Below are 13,603 nucleotides of genomic sequence, written 5' to 3' on the forward strand. Positions count from 1 at the left end.
TATAATTTCAGAAGGTGGCTATGTATGCATTATCCTTGCTTTCTAAAAACCAGGCTGTAACGTTGTTTATTTTATGATTTAATTATTTTACCGCTAGGAATATTTGTGATGTCTTCTAGTCCACTCAAATATTTTAGCTCTGTGACAGAACCCTTAAAAGCTCTTTGTTTACATTGATTAATATTTGCAGTTGTCATGATAAAATATGATTTATTGCTGTCTAAAGGTGAGACCCCACCATCTTTTACATTTGATGAGCTGAGTTGAGAATATATAGCAAATGCAGTTCAATAAATCAATTCAGGTTTGTCTCTTTCTATTTTAGAAATTAAGATCATGGTTTTTTGTTAATTTGCTATATTCTCATTTTCATATAGAATTAAATGAATAAGTATTCATGTTTTTCTTGACCTGGCTCTGAGAAGACAGAATAGAAGAATTTTTTTTTTTTTAAGCAGGGTTTCTATCTTGCTGTTGGAATATTCCCTTTCAAGTATCATTTTTCTGAAGACTGATGCTATCCTCATTAGAGTGCTCAGGAGTGCACCTATTGGAAACAAACAAGTAGTGTTATTGTCAAGTGTGTTTGCATGTTGTGCTGTTAGTGGAAACTTCATGGCTTCTATAGGTTTCTACTCTCCAGAATTTTCCGTGTGAAAACTTTCTCGTCAGTGAATAGTAGAGAAGAGAACACACCCACAGAATATTAAAATTAATCTCCACTTCCCAATATAGTTTAAAAAGGTTAGGATTTGATCATGATTTTCTTGCTAATGATATTGTTTCTTGGAAATCATAACATATTTCCTCTTTTCTACATCCTTTTCCATCTCTCGGAACTGGTGTAGGAAAGAGAAAATGAATTGCCAAGAAGTCGGAATGAGGATTGCGTTAGTAAGGCTGGAAAAGAGACAGGAATATAACTATGAAAGAAAAAAAAAAAAAAAGTAAAGAGAAGCAAAAAGTAAATGACTACTAACACTTAGTTTCATAATTCAAACAAATACTTGAATGGATATGCAGATTGTTTTTCAATTGATATTATCCTGTTAGTGGAGATAATAAGTTGAGTTGAATAGTATAAAATCCAGTAAAAATGTTCTGCATTTAAAAACTCTTCTAAGTGGGAAACTGCCAGTTAAAGTTAGGATAGTCAAATTACAAAATGGAAAAAGTGAAACTTGATCTCTCTGAAAGAATTGGCAGTCATCAGAAAAAAAGAACTAAGTTATAAATGGTTACTGGAAATGGAGGGTCTGAGTAAGCTAAACCTGAAACAATTTATTACAAAGGTGTATATTTATAAGCGAATTGTGGACTTGATTCAGCTAGACCTGGGAGACATATATAGGTGTTTCTTCTCCTTACTTCTGCTTCTAAAATGTGGAACTATAATCCACCTTCAAATTAATTTTGTTTTGTATAATAATAATGGGTCAGAAAACTGTGCAATACTTGGTTACTTCCGTCAGGCAGAATTCTAATGTGAGAGTGTGTGTATGTGTGTACAGGGGAGGGGATGTATCTATGGAATAATTACGTATCTACCTACCTACCTTCTTACCTACCTACCTACCTACCTACCTGTCATCATCTGTATTTTTATGTGTTCTGTATATGCTGTTCTCCTTAACTAAAAGCATTGTTTATTGTCTTCATAAGACAATGAAGTTTACTCACCTCTAACTGCTCACCTATACTAATATTATTTATTTTCTATGAGAAATTTTATCTTCCAACATTTTGAGCTTTGGCAAGGGAAAATCCTAAAGCAGATGTTCAATTAATGAGTTTCAAGGCAGGTGTATACCTTAATAAGGAAAAGTGCATATGTGCCTGGAGAACCAACCTTTTTATGTATTAAGGCACAGTTTTCCAGACTGGAAAGTCCTTGGTGCGTGTGTGAACTTGTATAAATCTATTCACAGGAATAGAATACACCTTTATATATACTGTATATCCAAGTAAGCAAAAATACCACCCATGCTATTCTAAACCCAGGCATTCAATAATTTTTTGCTGTACTCAGCGAGTCATATAAATCTTTTTTTTTTTTTTTTTTTTTTTTACTACTATGAAACAAAACATGCTACTCAGGACACACTTATGTTATACCTGCTCAAATGGATCTTAATAGCAACTTACGGTGCTGTTGCTAGAGGGCAACTGTAGTTAGCAGTTAAAAAAATCTGAAGGAACTTTTCAGCTCATAAAAGTTTTATGAGCTGAAAAATGCTATGGGGTGTGTTTAACAGTGGTTCAGGGGATACTGAAAACTTTACTCCTGTCTATTTCAGGAGTAATTTGCACACCTGCATTTTGAAAAATTATTGAAAGGCTTTCTTTGTGAACATGCATGAAGGCCAGAATTTGAAGGTGTAGGAAGAGTTGCTTCAACTCTAGACTTTTTTTTTTTAAAGAGCACTCCTCTAAATCATCTAAAATGTCACAAGGTAGTGGAAAAGAACTTCGAATGTTTTTAAAAACTGACAAACAGGTATTTTTAAATCAAAGAATAATTTAGAAATGTATGGATATTAAATACCAACGTTGTTATGCAAATGCTCATAGTTATAACCTTAAAATAGGCAGCTTATTACCTTTTTTAACAAACAAATTCATATATGCTACTTACTATGTGTCAGACCAGGTTGATGCTGTCTTGTTAGGTGTTCTTTTTCCTACTGGTTTTATAACTTATATCTACCCAAATGTATGTGTGCAGATGCAAAGCAATATTAAATTAAATGATAGAAAGATTAAGATGTTAGTAAAATTATTAGTGTAATGCTATTAAAGATTAATTAGATTTTGAGAAATATACAAAAAGCTAAAGACTTATTGTCTAAATATGGTGTTATGGAAAGGATAAAGAACAAGGAACATTGGCTCTGAGGGCAGGAGACATCTGGGCAGATACCAATATTTACATCATTGATTGCAGAGTCATCACATTTTTTTTTTTTGAGATGGAGTCTTGCTCTGTCACCCAGGCTGGAGTACAGTGGGGTGATCTCGGCTCATTGCAATCTCTGCCTCCTGGGTTCAAGCGATTCTCCTCCCTCAGCCTCCCAAGTAGCTGGGATTACAGGTGACCACCACTATGCCTGGCGAATTTTTGTATTTTTGGTAGGGACAGGGTTTCAGCATCTTGGCCTGGCTGGTCTTGAACTCCTGACCTCGTGATCCACCTGCCTCGGCCTCCCAAAGTGTTGGGATTACAGGCGTGAGCCACTGCACCCAGTCAAGTCATCACTTTTTAGAAGGTAATATTTATTTAAGATAGTCTCATATAATTTTTTAAAATCACATATTTCCTATTTTTATAGAATTTTATAGAAAGTTTTAATTATAGAAAAATTATTTTCTGATTTGTTATTATGAGATCCAGGTCCTTTCTTCAAACAAAATGTTATCGAGAGCCCCCGTATCTTGAACAGACAAAAGAGTAGCTGTGTTGGTTAATGTTTTAGGGGGACATGGGGAGCCTCAATCCCTTGGGACCTCCTCCTCATCTCCTGTGGTGGTTTCTAAAATAACATGTACCTAGAACACAGCTAGAAAAAGAATGATATCTAGACAATTCAAAATAAAGCAAAAACAGTGACTCATTCCTGAGAGAATTAAGTTATTAAAAGTAAAAATATTTCAAAAATTGGTCTGATTATCTATATCTTTATCTCATTATAATGATACACATTTAACATTTACCTTTGAATAGCACTATGCATGGTGCTGAATAAAACACATTAAACAAATATTGTTTCAATCTTATTGATGCCTATATGTCATCAAGATAATATATAATGGTATGTCAGAGTCTCACATGTATGTGCAAAACTAAGTCATCATCAAATTCACACTTCGGGTTTGATACTTTCAGACCGCTTTTTCTATATATTATCATGTCTAAACCTCAAAGATAGTTTGTGAGACAACTAAGACAACTAGGGAAAGCAGATAGGCAAACGAAGGTACACTGAGCCTGACATTCTTGGCATTGGGTCTAGCAGCCCTGGCCCTCTTTGGAGCATTTTTGCTATAAAGCGATTCTCTCCCCTGATGAGCTCTGAGAAAACAACCACCCCCTGCCCAGTCGCTTAGGTACTGCCCTGTCTGTCAATTCCTGAAAGAGCAAACTCTGGGAAGACTGGTTTCTCATTGGCATTCTAGTGGTTTGTTAAGAGTATATAATTTAGATTTGGTTGCTGCTAATATGGGGCACTATGCATGCTATTCAGATACCTGACATAGCAAGGAAAGCGCATGCTGAAATTGGTAGTATGTTATTCTGCAGTTCTGGGCAGCTTCTTTCCTGTAGAATTTTGGAGCACATCTCTGAAAGTGGATCGGTCTGGTGCCTGCACACTTCCATGGTTCCTTTTCCTGAGCTCCAACTGTGGCTCTCTGCCAGAGAAGCACATTTTTCTGCAGAGAATTAGGATGGCTTCCCCCATCTCTCAAGGACTGTCCCTTTTCTAGAAAAGAATCAAGTTCCTCTTCTATTAGTCGAATAAAAGGGAGGAGAATATTTGTCTTCCTTTCCTTTCTGTAGTGTTAAGAAAATAAAATGACCGTAATGATTCTAAATTATCAGTGAGCTTAACACTATACTATAGACCAAAGATTACCTTTTAAAAAAGTCCTTTGAGGTGAAATATTTTGTATATATAACAAATAGGTGCACATACAAACACACACATATAGAATCTCAATATTTTAACACTTCTTTGAGTGGTTTTACTAACCCACTAACCTTGAGGAAAAAGTTAAGAAATTGAAAGTGTTTTCTTCAAAAGTTGAGGTTTAACAATAAAAGGCGTTACTTTGATAACCAAAAGGAACTTTATCTTCTTCCTAAAATGAAACAATGCCTATTCTGAAAATGGCACTTACAGTTACAATTTGCCATTATCAAAGCTACCACTGAGGTAGGGACATTGTCTAAAACAAATACCACTTAGCATTTATTGGCAGTTACCTTGAGAGAGACCCATGCACCATCTTCCAGCAGAGCACAGTCAATCAAATCACCTTCAGGTAAAGCTATAGCATGTCTAGTCCTTTGACAGATATTAAAGGTGGTCATAAAAGAAACATAAACCATAGGCTGTGCTCCTAAGGCCTTTAAGTGCATATTGGCCAGATAACATTAACACAATCAAATACAATTGTCATACTAAAACATATAGTGACACAGTAGGTAGTGTGGTATGACCGACTGTGAATGATAGGTGAGGTCAGAAAAGGAAGGAATCAATAATGGCAGGAAGTTACAGAATATTTCATGAGAAGGAGGAGACTTATGCCAGTCTCTGTTGGAGGGATAGATTACAATCCAATTATGAGAGGCCAGTTATTAGCCAATTGCTTCCCAACTTAGGCTCACCAGTGGGGTTAAGGAGGCCCAAGTATAAACAGCTGTTTTTCTAAATAGAGCTTCTAAACAGCTTCTGAAGGAGGCCATGTCATCCCAGCACTATTTGACATGGCCTGCTTCGAAAGCTGAGTACCTTCATAGGCTTCATGCAGAAACTAGTACAGTTTCTGGAAACCAGAGTTATTCTCCCAGCTTCTTGAGGAAGGAGTGTTCTCATACTTTTCTGAGCTTCAGTGATTCATACATTTTGATAAGACAGCATGTTCTGTGGGTTAAGTACATTTACCTTTTCAGAATATATTCCCATGAAGTATCATGGTTCAGAATTACACACTTACAAAGTTAAATGGCATAAAACACTTTGTAAAAAGTGCTTACACTCTCTAAAAGGTGATTTAAAGGTTTATAACATCTCAATTCAAGTGAATACTGAATCAGTAGGATTCTAGAGCAGGTGCTGTAAGTTAGGGAATCTGGAGTCAGTCTCTCCTTTGCTTACGTGCAATGTGGACCAAGGGATTTCTCAGTTTTTCTGTCAGAATTTTTAACATGGTAAAATGGCTATTACTATATGGAATGATATTTCCTAAACTTTGACACATACTCTTTCTCCAAATCACAGGGTTTATGAAACAAAGATACACACGCACACACACCACACACACACACATATACAGATAATATACAGATACATTTTTTCTAATTTGTTTAACAGTCGAATAATGATAATATACTAACTACAGTAGAACTGGATTTTTTTGAAGTAGATTCTAGTTAATATTCTGAACCAACATGGAGATGTAGTTAGTTTGTTTCGTAGGATACATGGAAGACGCAGTTAATGCGGTAGAAAGAGCCTTTGGAAAGAGACCTGGGTTCATTGTCAACATTGTTACAGGAGCCACTCTGTATCCACAATTCTGCGTCCTCTGATTTGACCAAACATGGATAGAGAATATTTGGAAAAAAAAAAAAAAAAGCACCACAATAACAAAGAACAATACAACAATAAAAAATAACACAAATAAAACCCCAACACACTGTAATAACTATACAGCATTTATATTGTATTAGGTATTATAAGTAATTTAGAGACAACTTAAAGTATATGTATATGAATGTATGTATAGGATTCCTGCAAATACCGTGTCATTCTATAGAAAGGACTTGAATACCATGGATTTTGGTATCTTTGGGGGTCCTAGAACCAATCCCCCTTGGCTATTGAGGGATAACTCCATTTACAGTCTGTTTGGTCTTGTATAAATTACTTAACCTGCACAGGCCTCAGTGGTTACATAATTAAAAATTTATAATAATACTACAACCTCACCACATTGCTTAAAGAAGGGGATCTCAGAGTGATTGCCACATGCAAGTCGCTGGGACAGGTATTTCACACATTTAATACTCCTTCAGTGACTAGAAAGCACCAAGCACAATGCCTGATACATAGTAATGACTTAGTACAAATTCATCCCCTATGGGCTTTAAAAATTATTTCATTTCCAACTTCTAAGTACAGGAAAATATAGACTGTTTTGTACTAAATAGGTAAAAGCCAAATGATCTTAAAATTCAAGATCATTTATGCCACAAGGAGCCAAGTATAATTGTACTTTAGTGTCTGCTTGACTGAAATAACTTCTTAAAATTTGAACCTGACATAGGTTGTGTTTTTTTGGGTGGTGCCATTTTGGGTGCAAATCAGAAGCAGCTGCAGCCCTTATTTAAAATTTAAATGTAGTATTGGCTCTATAGGACCTCAGAATAGAATTTATTAGCTTTTTGCTTTTTCTCAGGTGTGAAAGTTGGGCTTATGATTTTGATAACTACCAATTTAATTTTTTTTCTCATAAAAATCATTTTACAAATTCTCGATACATTTCCCCAGGTATTGGGCCTAGCTTCTTGCATATTTATAGAATGGATGGACATTCCCTGCTGTCTTTTTGTTGTTGTCAAGGAAACCCCCAGTTCTCTACACAGGGATTACATTCTTCTTTCTTAATAGCTCTTAGATCGTTCATTTGTGCAATGAATAAAAAATGTATTCACAGGTCCAGACAGTGTTCAGAACTTTTTTGGTGGGTGAGGGGCGTAGCTAAGGGGAGAGACGTGCCTGGTGAGAGGAGCAATAGGAATAAAAGAAAAGGAAAAAGAAATGCTTGCTGAGGTTCCATTTTAATGAGGTAAAGCTGAAAAATTTATGCTTTAAAAAAGACATTGCCTATTTTTGTCAGTTTAGAAAGTGTATAACATTACTTTTCATTGAGGCCAGTGTTTCATGTACAAAAATGTTAGTTATTAAGTGGCTTCATTAAGAGAATGGTTCCAAGAATGGGGCCCAGGTTGGTGGGAGTGGGATGGACGAGGGAGTAGTGATATGTTTTAGTAGAAACTATTTTCTCATTTCTATTGAAGTATTCTGAATTTTTTACAACCTAATTGAGGTGATATAAAATACGAAAATATTCCTTCATCCTGGGGCATCATGTGGACATCTGAGAACTCACTGATTACATTAAAAATGGTGTTCCTTAGAGAGAGTGTGCCAGTATTTAGACCTTTTGAGTATGAATCAGGAGGGAAACACACATCCATTGACAAGAAGATGGATATAATTATTTTTTAAGAGTGATTTGATCCTTTGGAGGAAAATAAATTCTGGTGAACCTTCTAAGTAACTGCTAGAATGATTGGGTAATGTATCCAGCTTTTGATTCTCCATAAATAATGTAAGTCTTAAAAAGGAGATTTTAAACTAGAAAAAAGGAATCTCTGGAGTGAGAGGAAAAGTTTGATTGTATTTCAGTATCTATGTCTATGAAAAGTTGATACACGGTGTCACTGTGTTATACCCAAACTTGCTTATACACATGTATAACCAGTACACAGTAAGTACCGTGACTGGCTTTTAGTGATTTTATCTTTTTACCTTGTAGTACAGTCTCCCTGGTGTCTCACAAGGGTAGTTTACTAACTTTGGCCATGTGCTTCATACAGTAGGTTTCTGGAGGTTTTGTTTTTTTCTAAGATGGGAAAGGGAAAAGGTAATGTATTTTTCTGGAGAGTATATTGGAATATAGTATAATCATCATTTTCACTATGCTGCACTTTGGGATGGCTGTCTATTGTATTTTTTAAAAAAGAAAACAAAATCTTTTTGTTACACATTAAAATAAAATTCATTTTAATAAAGAAATGTGATCCTAATATATCTCTGCTGAGTAGACTGGTATACATTTACATTTAATTAAAAACTCTTAAACTTAAATTGTAAAATTCCCCAAAGAGAACGTGAACTTTAACCAGCTGCCTATGCATCTTAGCAACTATGTTTTGTGTCTGGTAACAGTATGACTGGAAGACTTGTGCTCTGTCTACAAAACTTTCTTATGAAGTACTTAAAAATACTTGGTGAATAATTTGAGGTCAGCTAGCAATAAAGCTTTGTGTGAAATGTCATTAAAAAAGCCTATTAACCATGGTACTGGTATATTCAAGTCAAGCTGTTAAAATACATTCATATAAACATAGAAAAGATTATGCATACACTCTGTGGAGTTCTGTGGTTTGACTCTTGAAATCCAAATAAAAGTTATATTGCTTTTTGAGTAAAATTCTAGAATAGAGCAGTCTTTTATAAGACTAAGAGCTTCATCTAAGAGCTTGGAATGTCAATTACACCATTGGGTTGCTCTGTTCCTGCGAATAGAGCAGATCACCATTTCGGAATGAGATACCTCCTCTCACAATAGCACAGGTGTACCCTCCACCCCCTTACTATATACCACAAAGAAACGTTTCTGGTTTACAATAATCTCTGTTGAGATTCTCTAATAACGTGTGTGGTGGGTGGAGGTGGTGACAGGAAATGGGGATGAAGAGGTAATTTCAGAGGAAGAATAAACTAAGGGGGCAAGTAGGATTTGGTAAGATGCAAGGGGTTAGTGACAGACATTTGGGTGACAGGGCAGGGAAAAATTTATCTGCATATATTAATAATGATAGGTTTTATATCCCACCTCTCCCTGCTATGAGATGTTAAAAGTATGGGAAGAAATAAACTATACTGATAGAATAAAATTTCGATTGTATGTATAAGAAATGTCAGCAGAAAATTTTAACTTTAAAACCCTAGGTAATTAACATTTCTCTCTCCTTCAAACTGATATTAAGGAATCCAGCCAGGTGCAGTGGTACACACCTGTAATCCCAGCACTTTGGGAGGCTGAGGCAGGAGGATTGCTCAAACTCAAGAGTTTGAGGCTCCCTGTAATGGTACCCTTGCACTCCAGCCTGGGCGACAGATCAACACCCTGTCTAAAAGAAAAATTCAATAAAACCATTTGAAAGTTGTCATGACTTATTTAAAGAATAATAATGGTTGCTTGATTGTGAGACTATTACTTTCAGAAAAAGGAAAAACATAATTTCAACTCCCATTTTGCATATTTTTTGAAATTACAGAATTCCCGTTTAGTAGACAGTTTTTTTTCTGGGGATCTAATATACGACATTAAGACTGTGGTTAATAAAATTGTATTGTATGAGGGATTTTGTTAAATAAGTAAATTTCAGTTGCTCTTCTCACAAAAAGATGGTATATATGTTAATCTGCTTCCTTTTACCATCTATATATATCCCATAACATCATATTGTAAACCTCAAATACACAATAGAGTTTATTTTAGAAAAAGAAAATTTCTATCATACTTATTAAATGAGCATATTATTTTATTTATATGTAGATTTTCTTCTCAATTACTTAATTTATTTTGATGTGCTGCCAGCTTCTTGATGAGAAACGTAAGATGAAACTGCATAATACATTTCTGTTTTCTATCATTTCGAAGGCAAATCAGATCAAATAGTTGCGAGGTGGGTGGAGAAAGGAATCCTAACCTAAATTCAATGATTGGTACATTTGCAATAAGTACATTCAGGAAGTTTCCCATTAAAATAGGGGAAAAGAGTGTAGTAAGGCCAGTTCTCTAACTTACTGGCAGGAACATTTGTTTTAGAGAGAGAGAGAGAGAGGAACGGGGCAAGAAGAGACTTGGAAAGTACACTTGGGTCTCTCTGAAGTTGACAAGAGAGTGTTTACCCTAGGGTCTGATACATAACAGGCACTTAGTAGATTTTGCGAAATCAGTTAGCGCCTGAAGAGATACTACATTCAGGGCATGCATGGTTGTGGTTGTAGTGAATTTCATTTTGTGTGCAAAAACCAAGATGAAGCAATGCTGTGTTTGTGCAATGTATGCAAAGGTTCAGTCTCTGATATGCTTGTACTGCTGTGATTGAAACATTATCATATTTATTTAGGTTGGAAAATGGAATTTACTACATCAGACAGTTGGGTTTTTGGTGCAAAATTCTGGTATGATAGTCTAAAACGGCAAGGAAGTCCTTATAGATCTATGAGCAATTGGAAGTGTTAGAGTTCTTGCTCTGAGTAGAATATGAACTAAAAGAATACTGTACTTTGTTAATTGGAGCTAAAATCAGAAACTATAAAGTGAATGCCATAGTCTTTAGTAGAATTAAGTATTCTTAATATGAGTTGATAGTTAGCTAAATTATTGTATAGTGCTGATTTACAATTAGAGTTCTTCTTTATTTTCTTTCCTGGAAAAACAAAACAAACAAACAAACAACAAAACATTTCAGTGAGCATTATGACCATCCATCAGTTTCTTACCATACTGACGTGTGACATGTTGGCATGACTTTGTGTCTTCTCTCTCTGCTTTTCTCCACCCCACTTTTTTTAGAGCCACGAACATACTTGACAGAACTTCCATCTGTAATTACTCAATAAGAAGATCATGAGATATGTCTGTATCAGTCTTATTTTTTTAAAGTAAAGAATTTACTTAGAAACCCAAGTAAATCTATAATAGGAATGAGTGTTTTTACCCTATTCTTGGCCTAGGAGTTTGTAAATATACAATATTGATCAGATATTTCCTTATTTATCCTTGTGTTTGGCTGGAGAAGCCTAGCTGAATGGCTCGTTTTAACTTCATTATTTACGAAAGGGTACAAAATATGGTAGAGGTTCTTTATATGCTTGACACTGACCCATATTTCTTACTTAAAATCTTTTTTCTGTATTTAAATGAAAGTTATGGTGTCACCAAACAGGGTAAGTAAGAATTTAGTGTATCTGTGTCTAATATTTCTTAATCATCAATTCTAGTTTTATTTAAGTCTAATGAAGCAAAATAAAAGGGTTGCTTGCATGTGAAATGATAGTATGAGCAATTTAAGATATGCACATTTTTAAACTCCAGTTAAATCCCACGAAATCGTACTGAATAGTTTAACTGAGTCTGGCTTAATTCAACTATATTCAAATAGTTTTAGCAATGAGAGACTCCTGGCTTAGATAAAAATTGTTGATGTGAATATTTCAAGAGATTCTTTAGTACAGAAGGCATTTTAAATGCTGCCTCTCATATAGTTTAAACATTTTCTTCACATTCTTTTTTCATAGCATAAAGTTTACCTTCAATGCAAACTGTATTAAGAGGATGTTATCATCTGAATATTTTATGGTGTCCTGTTTTAAAACATATACACCATGGATACTATATATAAGATCAGAGTAACAACTTTAGTGACCTAATATTGCAGAAACCTAGTCTTTTTAATTATATATATTTTTAAATGACAAGGCATTTAATCATTTCCCTGCACTTGGCAATTACTAATAATTGCAACATCTGTGTCAGAAGTAATTTGTTTTCATTTTATGTTTTTATAATACACTAGAGTTATATATTTATCTCACTTCTCTTTGTGGTAGAAATATTTTCTCATTCATTTGAATATCCATGTGCTGTAGTTTGTGTAGTTAAAAAGCTGAATGTATAGAATGGAATGGAATAGAGAGATAAGAAATGAACTGTAGTGTGTAAAAGTTCAATAGGAAGGGTGTTTAGTTAGGGTAGGAATAACCCAGTCCTACACAGAAGTATTTTAGTGAAATAATTTAGTGAAGATGTGGTGGGATACAAAAGAGAGTTTTCTTTCTTGTTTCTATTAGAATAAAAGGGATAAATGTATATGTCTTCTGATTACATAAAAGTCTTATTGTCTGGGATTTTTAATTTAAAAAAAAAATCAAGGAACTTCTGTGGAATTTGTCTTAGTAGTTCCCACACTTCTATATTTGTCTTGATTCATAAAATAGATTAGCATATAAGCAACACTGATTCCTCTTCAGTAGGGTTTTTTCTTCTCTGATGGAACAGCAAATGCTAGATATTGTTGCTTCTATACATAGAAGGAAATAGCTTCTTGCAACAGGAGCAATTCAGGAGAAAACAGTTGTTTTCTCCCCTTTAGATGATAGGGTGGGAAGCAGGGTTGGCTCCGTCATAATAGTTTCTCCTCAACACTTCTCGGGTTCAGCCTATGCATGTGTGTTATGGATTGGGGATAGTTTGAAAACGAATTCTGCAGTATTATTCCTATGGGCAAGGTGGTGAGTAGTGTGGAATTCTTTGTCTTCTTTATGGATCAGTACATCCACAGGCACATTTTCATACTGCCTTGTCACTAAAAGTAAGGCAGCTGCAGTGACAGGACCCTATCCTGGGACAGTTGAATGCCTCGATCATGAGGCCTCAGAATTTCCTCTTTCCTAGTGCCCAAGACAAGGAGATTTGCTGATGTATTTCTGATAGCAGAAAAGGCCATTGAGCTTAGTGGTTGGTACCATATGGTAATTTACAATCTAGGAAATATTCTGATGACATGTGCTTTTCGAAGAATGCTAGTTAGAATATTTAGATAGGAGTCCTGAACTTTCTTCAGAGAAGATGTTAAGAAGAAGAACTAAAATTGACCTAATCTGGGTCACATCCCATGAAGGATAAAGGTCTACAGGTGTGGAAGGCTCTTTCTGGTCCTTTCAGTGAGCTATTTCCAACAGAGCCCTCCTATCCAGAGCTTCCCACTCTTGTGCATGGGATGTGGTTAAGCTCTTGTCTCAGTGCCACAGTGGGTAGAGGATGCCATTGCAATATGAAAGGGCTATAAATAATACTCTCTTGTTTTTCTATAAAACAATCTGCTCTAGAACAGATTATAAAGGGGCCAGAAGGAATCTCTTCTCATTTTCTTATTGAATAGAGAGTGTATAAATATTCCCTTACATAAAGGACAATTACTTTTTCTATATAGATCATATATAGAAATAGGTCTATA

General features: G+C 35.1%; 1 protein-coding gene across 7 annotated transcripts in view; it reads left to right on the forward strand.

Moving 5' to 3' along the window:
* Nucleotides 1-13,603, forward strand: part of VCAN (versican) — a 111,253-nt gene that overhangs the window by 51,574 nt on the left and 46,076 nt on the right. The gene's annotated exons all lie outside the window — the stretch shown is intronic.

Source organism: Papio anubis, chromosome 5, assembly GCF_008728515.1.
Source record: "Papio anubis isolate 15944 chromosome 5, Panubis1.0, whole genome shotgun sequence".
NCBI lineage: Eukaryota > Metazoa > Chordata > Mammalia > Primates > Cercopithecidae > Papio > Papio anubis.